Raw genomic sequence first — 15831 nt, forward strand, 5'->3', positions numbered from 1 at the left:
CAAAGCCCAGTCGAGCAGACCTTTGGAGTGAACTGCAATGCCGTGCAAAGACCTGTGGATCAGGAAGTTTGCGTCCATTTTTGCCCACAGTATTCCTCTGCCGACGAAGTGAATGAACCCCTGGAACTTCCCTTGACATGAATGCCCCATGCCCTGCTGTGGAAAATGGAAAAGGCAAGCTGTCAAAGGGAAATATCATATGGCTTCCCACAACATGTGCCTCGGGTGGAATACCTTGGCCCTAGTAAGGAAGGGAATACTGAAGGGCAAGAAGTCAGAGATGGAGCCCCAAAGGAGTGACTCAGGACTCTGAGAATCCAGCTGAGGTTTACCGTAAAGAGAACTGTTTAATGGGTGGTCAGGAGTTGTGGCATATATTAGGAGGAGCACTAGGACTTACATGAAACTAATGCATCCGTGAATTCTCTGTCAAAAATGGATGATGAATGATAGGCATGCTTTCTCAACAGAACAGCAACAACAACAACATAAATTCGGAATAAAATAATGTGGCCCTCTCAAAACCAAAGGTTGTCCCAGGGAGAAAAGGAGCCATTATATTGTTTATCATCATTCCTTATTGAAATGACATGGGATTGGTTTTCTAAAATGTCCTTCTTTGAATTGGGTCTTTATCCTTGTGAATTAAAATTTACCCCCCTCTTCCATCTCTGGATTTGATCAGAGGACATGACAATGCCTTCACTAAATACCTAGAAGAGTGGCTAAGGAAAATGATATTATGGGACACCCTTCTCTAGAGATGGATAGTTTTCCTATTTCTTCTGAAATTTCTAGAGATATCAGAAACAACAAGGCCTCTTGTATATCATCCCGTCTCTCTGAGGTTTGTCATCCTGTGGATGAGAGAGTGACATTATACATAATAGCTAACCCTTAAGGAGGAGCAATGGACAGCACACCTTGTTACCATTATTTATCTCTACCTACTGTGTTAATGGGTATAACCCTGTTGACCAAGTCTCTTTAATCAAAGGAAAATTAATGGCCTATATCAATGGCCTGCAAGGCTCACTTGAACAGAACTGAGGATTGAGCTGCAATGTCCTTGCAAAGACTAGTGGATAAAGAAGGTGTGGTCCATATTGGCCACGGAGTATTCCACAACCATTAGGTAGGATGAACTCTTGTTTTTGCACTGACATGAATGACACAGGACTGGGTTTGTGAAATGAAAAGGGCAAGGAGACAAAGGGAAATATCATATGGTTTCTCTCATATGTGCCCTAGGAGGAACACCACTGCCCTTAGTAGAAAGAAGGAAAAACTGAAGGGGGATAAATCAGAGAAGGAGACAAACCAGGAATAACTCAGAACTCTGAGGAATCAAGCTGAGAGTCAAGGAAAAAAAGAGACATTCAGGGAATGAGGGAACTGGCTAATGGGTGTTGAAGAGTTCTGGCATATCTTAGGAGGAGTACTAGGTCATATATGGAACTAAAGCATCAGTGAATACTCTGTCAAAAATGGATGATGGATGACAGGCTGGCTTCCTCAACAGTACAAAATAATAAAACAAAAACAAGCTGGCCCTTTCAAATGCAGGTGAAGACAGACTGAGAAAATGAAAGAATTATATTTTTATTATGTTTAATTATTGAAATGGAATATAATTTATTTCCTAAAATGTCATTATTTGAATTGGGTCTTTATACTAGTAAATTAGAGTTCATCCACCTCCTCCATTTGTGGAATCGATGATAAGAAATGGCATTGCCTTCCCTAATGTCTAGAAGAGTTGAACAGGAAATGATTTGCACCTCACCATCTGTGTGTTGACAGGGGATTGATTACTGCTTCAAACACTTTAGTCACTACTACAGAGCTGAGATTTTGTAGGTTTCCTGACCTAACCTTTGGAGTGAATATGTGTCTTGGATTTATCCTTTTCTCTCAGTTCTTTTTTTTGGGGGGGTTTGCTTCATTAGTGCTATTCTTCACTTCCTCCCCATCTTTGTGTGTCATACTGTGTGTGTGTGTGTGTGTGCTGTCTGAGTGTGTTTCAAATAACAATTATAATTAAATTGATGGAGATAAGAAGTCGGTATTTAATGGATGCAATTCAATTTGACATGCCTTGAAAACTCACATTTCCTCTCTTTCAGCCTCATTTCCTACAAAGAATGTCATCTTTTGTCCTCTTTGATAAATACATATTCTCTCAAACCTGACCTAAACAAACACCATATTTTGTGTGCCTGGTTAGTGTCGTATTATTTGTCCCTTTTCCCTTGCTTTTTCATATGTCTCTTGACAGTCATGAAAGAGTGAAATTGTATGTTATTTGTCTTTCTGGTACTGATAGATGTGACTTAGGCTAATGCTCTCCACAATTCTGCCACATGTGGCAAGTGGCAAGAATTCATTCTTGCTTATGGCTGGGTAAGATTCTGTGGGGCTTTTTCAGGACAGTGAGATGGTAGTAGTGTCTGGGAACTCCAGACTTGTCCATAGCCAGGAACACAACAGGAAGATTACCACATCAACTTCAACATGGCAGAAATGAACTGGATCGTACAAAGCAAACTCCATAGCAAAAGAGAGAATAAGTTTCAAACACTATGTGAGAAGATTGGAGACATGGTTTAGGAGGAAAGGGGAAGTTGGTAATTCAGAAGGCAGTTGAGACAATGCAATGGACAAAGCCACAAGAGATCGGAGCACACTTGGAACCCACAAGAAGTACGTTCTCCAATTCCATTGATTCTGACCATCAGGGGGTATGAATCGTACAAGTTCATGCCAACAAAGGGCCTTGAGGCCTGGAGATTTTAGATCATCAGACTTGGCATATCAACTCAAAAGAACACTGTATTTCTCTGGCAGAGAACACCAACAAATAGCCAGGTGAAGACAGCATGGAAACCACGATTTTAGACAATACCAGGTGACACAGTGGGAAGATGGTGGGTTCTGGCTGTACATTAGTGAGAGGCAGTGTTCTTGGAGATGATTTGATGGGGGAAAAAGAAATTTGTGGCTCTCGCACAGGCAGTATCAAGCCCGAGCTACTGGCCAAAGACAGGATGGTGAGGGCTTTAATTGTCTCTCCTGCAAACACGGAATTATAACCATGGAACACATAGGGTACTGTGTTCCTTAGTCCAACTTGCTTCATTTTAAGAAAACAGATTCTCCCATAGGGGACTAGAAGAAAGCCCTGTCCACAGGCTGTCCCCTGACCAGAGAATGCTACAGTCCTTCATTCTGTTGTGTAGGTTGAATTTCTCCTTTCACAGGCGCACCAGATCCCACCAAGCTAAACCTCAGCCTATTCGGCTCAGACACCAAACACACCTAAAGGCTGGCAAAGAGAGCCTCTGCAGATGACTGATCTCAAGGGCAGGGGGAAGGTATGATACAACAGCAGAGGGCATGCATGCCACACACACATACCCACTAGTCCTTCAAGGGCCAGCCCTTGGGAACTCCATGATCTCTTATTTTTAAAGAAATTACTATCAGGATAAAAAACAGAATTGATTTCTCAAATACTGAGAAAAATTCAGAGACCTATATCCAAGACAAAATGAAAGCACCAATTGTTGCCAAGGAAGAAGACAAAAATGATCATAGCCAGGTAATCAGAGTGAAACCTCACATATAACACGCCCAATGGAGGATTGAAAGAAGAAAGATATCAGGGAGTCTCAAACCACATAGATTAAACAGATAGAAATAAAATGAAACGAAATGAAATAAAATAAAATAAAATAAAATAAAATAAAATAAAATAAAATAAAATAAAATAAAATAAAATAAAATAAAATAAAATAAAATAAAGAGTTCCTGAAGAAAAGATTGGTAGCAGACTGAAGGAAAAGTCCAAGAAGCTGGCAGAAGCAAAGGACCACATTTTTGACCTGGCAGAAAAGGATTGGTAAATAGGGAAGTAAATCCATACAAGGAGGAAGAATGATGAAACATTAAAATAAGCTTAGGAAAGTCATCGACACCAAGGAATAGAAAGAGGTGCTTATTTTAGGAGAAGTAGGAGTGAGAGAAAAAAAAGAGGGGTGAAAACGGATTTGAGAATTCAGAGCGAAAACTGTCCCTCATCTGGGAGCAGAAACAAAGATCCAGATTCAGAGGCAAGGAGGACTCACATCACCATCCACTCACATCACCATCCATAGAATCACAAGACATAGTTTCATTCCCCTTGCAAAAGCTATCAATGGAGGAATTCTCTTTACCTAAATATGCGTGGGAGTGTATTTTGTACACAGCCAAGTCACTTACCTCAAGAGGATAAAATATACCAGCTCTCAAAGAAGGCCAGATAGCTCAAGCAACACCAGCCCAAGCCAAAATCCATTTCCCCTGCATTTTGAATAATGACAGAGCAGTGGTTCACGTCTAAAACTAGGACATATTCAGAAGTCAAAGATTGTGTCATGGATTGTGTCTATCAGTTCAGAGGCGGCCTTCAGCTCAACTCATGATCCCAGAGTCTTGGCATCGACTCTGGTCTCAGGTTCCCTGCTCAGGGGTAAGACAGCTTTTCCCTCTCCAGCTCTACACCCTGATTGTGATCTCTCTCTCTATGTGCATGTGCATTGTTTGACAAAAAGACAAAAACATAACCAGGGTACAAGGATTGACTGTGGCCATGGGGATGTTTTCTTTAATTTGGACCTAGATCTCTATGGAAGGCAGCCAGGTTCAGAGAACCTCCCACCATCCTCAAATGCCAGACCTTCGCTCAGAGCTCCAATGTTCATTCTCCACTTCCTTATCTTCCTGAGTAACCTCACCAACCTGTAGCATACGCTGTCTGTGGCTCTGTAATGGCCCTTTGTTGACCCACTGTTCATCTTCTGCTGGCTCAATTAGAACACGCCCATCTTCCACAAGAGGCACTGTTTGCTTATCCCATAAAACCATTTGGGGGATGTTCATGAGAGGGTGAAGGCAGGCTTGTGCTGTCACATCTACATGTACTTCTCCAGAGGGTATCTGCAGGACCCTTTGGGAATGCTGCAGGTTCTTTGACATTTGAATCCTCTTCAATGCGTCCTTTTGAAGATACAATTTGTCTCCCTGAAACGGGCACAGAAGTTCTTCAGATGGCTTCCCTTGGGCTATGGGTCTTTTCCAAAATGCTCCATGCTTGCTCCTGTGGACTCCAAGTACATAAGTCCATTCTGGACCTAAGGTTCTAGGATGTAGAATCTGCCTTTGGTATATCGTCAGTTTTGAAGATTTGGAAGTCATTTTGGCTCGATTTCTAGACACGCTACAGGTACTCGTTATAAGGGCTGCTAGGCCAGAGGGAGTCATTTTGTGTTTCTGCAGTAAACTTATATTGACCCATGCAGTAAACTAAATTGACCCTACTCCTCCCAGAGGACTCTAGAACTCTCAAAATCTAGATACAAGGGTGAATCAGGCCAGGTGAAGACATCTCATTAGAGAGGCATGCATATATCTACTAGGGTAAATTGAGATCCAATTGCCCACCCATGTGTTACCTAGCATTTTTGTTTTTGTGGTGTAGCCAACTTTGCACAACTGTGCAGTTTTTTTCTGTATTGTTGTCTCATTGGCCACCTCTGTATAGCCTGGCTAAACTTCCGCTATAAATGTTAGTCTGTGAGGCTGGGAGGGGTCGCCTCTTTGCAAGAGAAGGCCCTGACCAGTCTATATGATTCTCGATGCTTTGTGCAAAATTAACGTTTGCTTGACCTTCACTTTGTATCAGTCTTGCTCCTTTGAATAAGGACCATATCTTTGGAGAGCAACCCGAATTCAAATGATGAGAACTGAGCCAGCATTGGAATTTTTGAAAAAGCCTCTGGAGGTAAGATCTTGGGATCCTGCATGGAGCTACAGGGTATGGCCCACTGGTAGAAACTGGCAGCAGCCATGCTCCCCAGAGCTGGTGTGGATGCGGAGATGCCCCATCCTCTCCTGGTAGATCATATGGGTTTTTAAGTCCCCCTGGGTGTTCAGGGGGTTCGAGTCCCCCTAGATGGTCAGGGGGCTCGAGTTCCCCTTGGCGGTATTAGGGGGTTCAAATACTTCTAGGCGAACTCCAGGGGGTTCGAGTCCCCCTAGACATTCAAGGGGTTCAGGCCCTCTGGGAGGTTTGGTGGTTCGAGTCCTCCTAGGCAATCAGGGGATAAAGAAAGCCCCCACCAATGTAAGGTTATTGGTAAGAATCATTGGGCCTATGGTTGTCTTTGCCTGGTCCTTTTGTTTTCTGTTGTATTGTTTGTTATGATTGAAGGAATGGGGAAAGCAGAGAGTAAAGGGACTCTGACTTTCATCTCTCTGTTCTTCATAATAGATGTGAGGTTTCTCTCTCACTCATTTCGTGTGTTAAGGGCTATGACTGTAGCCAACTGGGGTTAGTCTAAGAGTGAGTTAAGGTGCCCAATTCTGATGCTCATTGGAGCTGAGCATGGTATATGAGTGCCTAATGGACCACATTTGTTAAGCAGAACTGGCACTGTGGGATGAACCGACCTTGAGCCCCAAACTTTAAAAAATATTCCCAAGCAGCTGCCGAAACCGCCTTTGTATTGGGGAATTCATTGCCTTCTCTGGCCTGATGTGGACTGCCTAGCCCCTCCCCCTTGTTGGCGGGAAAGCATGGTATCTGAAGTGGAGATAGTTATTTGTTTGTCTCAAGGTTTTAATGGGTAATTGTTAATGTGGCTTCCAAAGTCTTTGGTAACCTGAAACTGTGAAGGTTTGCTTGAATGACAAATGGAATTAAATTCGTTGGACATGTAGGTCTTAACCAAATGAGATAAATGCTAGACCATTAGGTCAATATCTCATCTTCACCACCACACACGCTATCGCGGACCTTCGTAGACTCCAACCGACTGATGATGGTGAACACCCGAAAGACAGGGTATCAGACCCTCCTCCTCAACAAACCAAGAGTGATCTCACAGCCACCAGTGGTGCTAAATCCAGCCACACTGCTCCCAGAGGAGCTGGCTGACCATCCACAGAACTGTGGGGAGGTCCTAAACCAAGTCACAGGAATAAGACTGGATCTCAGAGACATGCCCTTCCCAGATGCAGAGATGACTCTGTTCATGGAAAGAGGTATGTGAGGGTTGTGGTAGTTTTTCCTGAGTAGGAATTCTTGGCAGCACCCTGCCACATGGAACTTCAGCACAACAAGCAGAACTGATTGAAATCACTTAGGCACTGCAGATGGCTAAAGGTAAAACCACCAACATCAATACGGATCACAGGTATGTCTTTGCTACTCTTCATATACATGGAGCTACTTACAAAGGAAGGAGCCTATTAACAGCAGAAGGAAAAAGAATTAAGACAGAAGAGAAATATTGGGACCCAAAAGAGGTGGCTCTTATGCATTTCTTGTGACACCAAAAGGGGACTGGTCTGATTTCAAAAGGTAACCAATTATCAGATCGATATTTAAAGCAAGCAGCCTGAGAAACAATGCAAGAGCTGGTTACACACCTGGATCTATCCCTACCAGATAAACTGGAGAATTAAGAGGAAGATTTAAAGTATTTACAAAAATGGCTAAATTATATTATAAAGGGGACTGGGCTAAGACTAAAATAGGAAATTTAATTCTTCCTCGAAGACTAGGTAAGAAGGTAGTAGACCAGATACATTAGGGTACTCACCTGGGGTCACTCAAACTCAAGGAACTTAAAGGCAAGCAGTTCTATGGTTCTAAATTACAGTGTATGGTTCAGGATATATTGATAGATGTGCTCAGTGCCAGGCAGTTAATGTGGGAGGAACTAGAATTGGAAGAGGGAAAAGAGAAAGAGGTAGTGTACCAGGAATTTATTGGAAAATAGATATTACAGAAATAAAACCCGAAAAATATGGGGACAAGTATATGTTAGTTTTTGTAGATACCATTTCAGGCCAGGTTGAGGCTTTTCCCGAGTAACATGACAGGGCAAAAGTGATAGCCAGAAAGCTACAAGAAAATAATTCCTAGGTCTGGGCTGCCTCTCACAATTGGGTCATTCAATGGCCTTGCATTTTGAGTTCAGTCTCACAGGAATTGGCCAAGGACATGGGCACAAATTGGAAACTTCATTGTGCCTATCAGACCCAGAGTTCTAGGCATGTAGAGAGAATGAACCGGACTCTTAAAGAGACCTTGACAAAACTAACCCTGGAGACGGGCAGTGGATGGGTGGATCTCCTTCTTTCACCCTGCTCAGGGCAAGATGTACACACTATTTAAACAGGGTGACCCCATTTGAAATGTTTGGGAGAACCCTGCTCCCGCTCTGTCCTTGGCTACAAAAGGTTGCCCTAGCAGAAATGACTGATCAGTCTGTACTCCAGTCACTTCAGGCATTACAGTCTGTATTAAAAAAAAATGCAGGGATCCAGACTGTTCACACTGGTATGGAGACTGAGGTGGAACCACATCCTTTCCAACCCAATCACTTGGTTTGGATATGACATTATCAATTGGGGAGCTTGGAGCCTCGCTGATGGGACCTTTTACGGTTACCTTGAACACACCACAGCAGTAAAAGTAGGACACATCAGGGCCTGGATTCAGGCATGTCACATCAAATGAGCCAAGGATGAAGATGACCCCCAAAGGTGGAAGCCACACCAAAGATCCTGCTCATCCTGGACTAAATCAAGACTGAAAAAACTATGAGTTTGTTGTTGCTCCTATTTTTACCTGTTTATGTAAATTATAGGCAGTTATTTAGAAAAAGGAAATCAGAAAAAAAATGGAAAGGATTCTATGAAGCGGTAAATGGGTAACTCATCAGCCGACTGTGCACTAGTGTCATTTACACTAGTGTAAATATACAGCCGACTATACACTAGTGTCATGTACAAAAGAAAATGAGAACGATAAAAATGTTAGAATTACATGCTCAATAAACCCTTTATAACCAGAGCATGTAGAACTGGATGAAAAGTCAAGGATTGGACTAATCTCCAAAGAATAGGGAGGAATGTAAGAGCCTGGGTGGCCAGAGGGAATCATTTTGTGTTTATGCAGTATACATAGATTGGCCTCATGCAGTAAATTTAGATTGATACTGCCCCTGCCAAAGGTATTAACTCTCAAAGCCTAGATATAAGGGCAGGTCAGGCCAGATGAAGATATCCACTCAGTCGGGAGCTTATATCTACTAGGTAAATTGAGATTCAATTGTCCATCCGTGTGTTACTAGCAGTTTTTTTCTATGTCTGGCAGACGTAGAACCACTGTGCAGTTTTCTCTGTGTATTGCAATCTAAAGGCCACCTGTGTATTGCCCAGCTAAACTACATCTATACATGTTAGTCTGTGATGCTGGAGGGGGTCGAATTTGGAAGAGTAGGCCCTGACCAGTCAGTATGATTCTCGATGTTTGGAATGAAATTAAGTTTTGCTTGACCTTAGCTTTGTATCAGTCTTGCTCCTTTAATTAAAAACCCTAACACTTCTGTCGTCTCTGTTGAAGACTCCAGACATGTCTAAGTCATGATTGGAGGTGTTCCCTTTGAGCTTTCCTTGGGTGGCTCTTTTCCTGTTCAGAAGATTGGTGATTGGGTGGGAGGGCCTAACCCTTGTGCAGGGCTCAGATTCCCTCCCATGAGGTTTGCTTGAGGCGTGATTGTTACTTGACCTTTCCTGCCTAAGATGGAATGGTGGATTCTTGCCTTTCTCCGGAATCCAGAGGTCTGGTGCTGTCAGTCAGGACCAAACACTAAGAATCGGTCCATGGAGAAGGTGATACTGAATACCTTCACAAATTGCCTTGGTGAGAGACCCAGGCGGCTCCACCGGTTTGGGAAGGCTAGGGGTTCTATTGGCACAACCATGAATACTCCAACCAAGTGTAGTGATCAGGCATGGGTTTAGAAGGATTGGTTGTTATGACCTCAAAGCATTGTGACATCACAGATGCTGGCTTCACTGAAGCAGCTGTCCCTCTCCCATGACTTTAGTATCCTATGGCTTTAGGTAGGAAGCCCCGGGAAGGACAGAACACGAGCTCTCTGAGCCTGATCAGGAACTCAGGATGTCTTGTGGGTTAATGTCCCACTTCCCCTTTCTAGATAAATAGGGAAAAAATAATGTTCTTTATACCTTCCTTTAGGCCAACATTTCTCCAGAGACAGCAAGGTGTCCTATTTCCACTACAATTTCTAGATCTTAAGAAACATTGAGGCATCTTGGGTACCAACAGCTCTCCGTGGGATTTGTCATCCTGTGGGTGATCAAGTCCATTGTCAGTGTCATTTCCCAAGGGGTCAGTGATAACTAACGGACAGAAAGTCCCTTTTTGAGGAAAAGGGTAAGGGCATAGATATATGGTGCTACCTTTGTCCTCATCTAGAGTTCTGAAACACAAGGTTAAGGGATTAGGGCTCTGTCTATCTGGTTTTCCCTTAACTTTGCAAAGTCTTCAAGAAAAGTGACGTTCTGAATCAGAGCTAACTCTTCAGGAAGAGGCCTGGACCACAACTGTTCTCATCATTAGTTAAGTGTATTTGTAGTGGAACAGATATAGACATGTTGACCATGTCTCTTTAGTCAAAAGGAAAGGGACGGCCTATATCGATGGCTTGCAAAGCCCACTTGAGCAGAACTGTGGACTGAGCCTCAAGGTCCTTGCAGACCAGTGATGAAGAACATGTGGTCCATCCTGGTAACACATTATTCCTCAGCTATTGGGGAGGATGAACCCCTGGAACTTACATTGACATGAACATCCCTTGTCTGGGTGATGGGAAATTGAACAGACAGGCAGAACAATGGAAATATCATATAGCTTTCCACAATATGTTCCTCAGGTGGAATACCTTGGCCCTTAGTAAAGGAAAGAAAAACTGAATGGGAAGAATGCAGAGAAAGAGACCCACCAAGCGTGACTCAGGACTCTGAGAACCAAGCTGAGGGTTACAGAGAAGAGACACATGCAGGGAATAAGTGAAATGCTTAATGGGTGTTCAGAAGCTGTGGCATAGATTAGGAAAAGCACTAGGTCGCATATGAAACTAACTTCCATGAATACTGTGTCAAATAAAAAAAAAAAGACAAAAAAATTCCAAGAAGAATTCTAAGATTTTCAACAAAAAAATTCCGAGAAAAACAATGTGACCCTTTCAAAACCAAAAGAAGGCACAGGGAGAAAAGGAAAGAATTATATTTTATATTATCTTTCCTTATTGAAATGGCATGGGATTTTCCTAAAATGTCCTTATCTGAATTGGGTCTTTATCCTTGTAAATTAGAGTCTACCCGCCTGTTTCATCTCTGAAGTTGATGAGAGGACATGACATTGCCTTCGCTAAATACCTGGAAGAGTGGCCCAGGAAAATGACTTGGACCTGGCCCTCTGTGTGCTGGCAGGTGTTTGATTACTGCTTCAAACGCTTCAGTCACTACTAAAGAGCTGAGATTTTGTAGGTTTCCTGACCTAATCGTGGGAGATTCTATGTGTCTGGGAATTTAACCTTTACTCTCCGGTCTTGATTTGCTAGCATAAATGTGTGTATGTGCCTCTTAGGTTATTCTTTTTTCCTTTTTACCAGTTGTCATGTGGTTTCTTACTTTCAGCTGTGTGCTTCTCTCCCTGCTATATCCCAGTTGTGGCTTTGCAGTTTGTTCATGTTTTCAGAACTGAAGTGTGAGATTTCCGGATTTTTTTTAAATTGGTTTGTTTGTATTTCCTTTATTTTGATAATCATATGTATGATTTTATTTTTTCTGTTACCTTTGGAGTTCGGCTCTTCTTCTACTTGTTACTTCAGGCGTCCAGTTAGGTTCCTTTTTTTTTTTTTTTTTGGTGTTTTTAAATTTTGGAAATGCATGCGTTTAACACTTTATGGTTTCCCAATAAAATGTTTTGGCATCACTGCTTAAGTTTCTTAACATTCCTTTGTTCATGGCTCTTTCTGCATTTCCTTTGGATTTTCTTTCTTGCATTCATTGCTAGTTCGTGAGTGTGTTGTGTTTTCCAACCTTTAGGGTATGGCTGTATTTCCAATTTGAAAGTGATATCTTCCCGTTTTCATACCTTCGTGATCATAAGTGCCCAGGATAGGTTTTGACTTCTCTTCCATGGATTATGATTGGATTTGGACTCGAGCTCATGACCTGCAATAGACAAAGTTAGGTCTGCCGCTGGGTAGAACATATCTTACTGTCCTCATAGACGCAATCTTACTCATGGATCCCCAAAGATCAGGTGGTCTCGAGAGCCCATGTGGATGTCTGTTATTCCTTACCACCTTTCCATCCAGATGATCTATCCTGTGCTTAACTTGGATATCATAGTCCCCAACAATATTGGATTAAAGTCCCCATCTTCCTTCCTCTCTGTTCATATGCTTCCAACGTTAAGAAACAGCCATGTTCTGGTATATATGTTGGCAGTTCTTCCAGGTTTCTGATGTTTTGATGTTCCATCATGACAAAACACCTTCCGCTCTCTTTTGTCTCTCAAAGGCATGAAATCACTCTAGATGACTTAGTCACAATCACTTTGGCTCTCTTCACCTTGGCAAGAGCATAACCTACGTTTCCAAATTTCTTCACTTTCAAGCTATGTGTATCTTTATAGTCAAAGGAAATCTTCTATGGGCAACAGATTTCGAGCTTGTTTAATATTTGTTGTTTTCTGATGGATTTATTCTCATTTTTTTGGTTTGTTTTTTTTATTTTATTTTATTTTATAATTTCAACCACACCTACAAAATGTTTGTATTGACGGGATACTTTCGTCCTGAATGCTGAATGAATTATTGTTAGGTAAGAAGTTCACTTTCTTATTTCGGTTGACTTCTGACTTGAATTCTCTGTGCCTTTCCCTTTTATGGTATTTTCATTGGGGATGCTTCATTAGTGCGATTTCTCACTTTCTCCCCCTCTTTCGCGTGTCTTTTCTCTGTGTGTTCGTGTGTGTGTGCATGTGCATGTGCATGTCTTAATGATTTGGGTGGTTCGTGCATCAGAGGGCAGTGATCCCATGCAAAGGACAAAGACACAGGAGAACAGGGCACACTGGGATCCCACAAGGAACCTGTTTCCCAGTGCAAGTGGCTGTGACCAACAGAGGGACTGAGTTCATGACAACACAATTTCTGATGGCTGGAGTTTTCAGATCAGCAGGCTTGGCAGAATACGACTCGAAAGAACACCATGTTTTTTTTTTCAGGGAACACCAACAAGCAACCAGTTGCAGACAGCCTGGAGACCATGATCAGAAACAATACCAGGAGATGTAGTTGGAGGAGAGTGGGTACTCGCAGTACATCTGTGAGAGGCAGTGTTTGTGGAAATGATTCAATGGGTTCATAAGAAATGTTCGGCTCTCAAACCAGTAGCAACAAATCTGAGCTACTGGCCAAAACAGGATGGTGAGACATTTGCTGCCTACCCTGCCAATACGAAAACCCAACCGTGGAACACTTGGAGGACTGCCTTCCTCAGTCCAAGATGCTTAGTCCAAGGAGAACACATTCTCCCATAGGGGACAAAAAGAATGCCTTGACCACATGCTCTCTTCTGAACACAGCATTCTGCAGGCCTGCATTCTATTGGGTTGTGGAATGTCTCCTTTCACACGCACACCAGATCCTACTAAGTGAAACCACAGCATATTCATCCCGGGCCCCAAACACACCAAACGCCAGACAAGGAGGGCCTTTGGAGTTGACTGGTCTCAAGGACAGAGTCAGCCACAACACAACAGCAGATGGCATGCATCACAAACACACACACACACACACACAAACACCCATCATCCCTTTAGAGCCAGCACTAGGTCACTCCCAGATTACCTCTTCTTATAGACATTAACCTCACGATGGATAAAGAATGAACTTTCAGGACACGGAGAGGAAGACAGAGACTTACATCCAAGGCGAAGATGGAAGAATCAACAGATGCCAAGGTAAAAGAACAAGAAATGATCACAGCTAGGCAATCAGAGACAAACTTCTACATAGACCACGCCCGATGGGGTATAGAAAGCAGCGGCCTGGATACTTCCTGTAAATCAGAAACATCGAAGATATCGGAGAGTCTCGAACCACAGAGATAAACTGATAAAGATAAACAAACATAAATAGCTCCTGAAGAGAAGATTGGTAGGAGACTGGATGCAAAGTCCAAGAACATGGCAGAAGTAGATGATCCAATTAGTGACCTGGAAGAACTAGTCTAGAAAATAAGGAAGCAAATTCTAAAAGAGAAGGAAGAATGACGGGACATGACAATGAGCTTAGGGAATCATCATCTCCAGGAATTGAAAGAGGTGCCTCTTGTAGGAGAAGTAAGAGTGAGTGAAAGAAAGAGTGCTGAGCATGGATTTGAGAAATCAGGGCTGAAAATGACCCTCATCCGGTAGCACAAACAGAGGTCCACAATGAGAGGCACAGAGGACTCCCATCACCTTCCACAGAAGCAGAGCACCAAAAGACAGAGTGTCATTTCCCCCTGGAAAATCTAGGCATGGAGGAATTCACTTTAGCAAATAGGTATGGGAGAATAGTTTGTCCATAGCCTAGTCTCTGACTTCAAGAGGAAATGCTATACCAGCTCTCGAAGAAAGCTGGATAGCTCAAGCAACACCAGCCAAGGCCAAAACCCTTATACCCTGCATTTCTGAACAATGACTGGGCACCGGTTCTTGTCTAGAACTACGAGGTTTTCAGAAGTCAACGGTTGGGTCCCAGGGTGTTTCAATCAGTTCAGTGGCAGCCTTCAGATCACCTCATGATTCCAGGGTCTTGGCAATGACTGTGGTCTCAGGTTCTCTGCTCAGGGGAAAGTAAGCTTCTCCCTCGACAGTTCTACCCCCTTGATTGTGAACTCTCGGTCTCTCTGTGTAATAAGTGCAAGCGCATCTTTTGACAAGATAACAAAAACAAAACCAGGCACAATAATTGACTTGGGGCAGAGGATGATTTATTGAATTTGGACCAAGGTGCCTATGGATGGCAGCTAGGTACAGAGAACCTCCCACCATCCTAAAATACCAACCTTCGCTTGGAGCTCCAATGTTCATTCCCCTGTTCCTTGTCTTCCTGGATCTCCTCACCAACCTGAAGCATCTGCTGTGTGTCACGCTATACTGACCCCTTGTTGACACATGTTCATTCTCTTTTGGCTCCATTATAACATGCCCATCTTCTACAACAGGCGCTGTTTGAATCTCACATGACATCATTTGGCTGAGGGTCATGAGAGTTAGAAAGCAGGCTTGTGCTGCCACATCTCCATGCAGTTCCACAGGGGTAGCTGCTTCACCCTGAGTTAGTGCTCAAGGTTCTTCCACATTCGAATCCTCTTCAATGCGTTTTTTTGGAAATACAAGTTGTCTTCCTGAAACGGGCACGGAAGTCTTTCAGATGGCTTCTCTTGGGCTATGGGTCTCTTCCAAAATGCTCTCCGTTTGCTTCTGTAGACTCAAAGTACATGAGTCCATCCTGGACCTAAGGTTCTACACCTAAGGTGTAGAGTCTGCCTTTGATGCATGGTCATTTTTGAAGATTGGGAGGCCTTGTTGGCAGCATTTCTGGAGAGGCTCGAGGTACTCATGTCCTCCTTGTTGAAGACTCCAGACATGTCTTTGGCACAGTTGCGGGTGTATAGTTTTCTTTCCTTGGGTGGCCCTTCTCCTGTTCAGAAGCTCCGTGATTTTGTGGGAGGGACGTATCCTTGTGCCAGGCTCAGATTTCCTCCTCTGAGGCTTTGCTTGAGGCCTGATTGTTTCTTGCCCTGTCGTGGTTAAGATGGAATGGTGGATGCTTGTCTTTCTCTGGATTCCAGAGGGCTGGTGCTGATAATCACGACCAAAGACTATGAATTGGGCCCTGTAGAAGG

Source organism: Mustela nivalis (genome assembly GCF_964662115.1).
Source record: "Mustela nivalis genome assembly, chromosome: Y".
NCBI classification, from domain to species: domain Eukaryota; kingdom Metazoa; phylum Chordata; class Mammalia; order Carnivora; family Mustelidae; genus Mustela; species Mustela nivalis.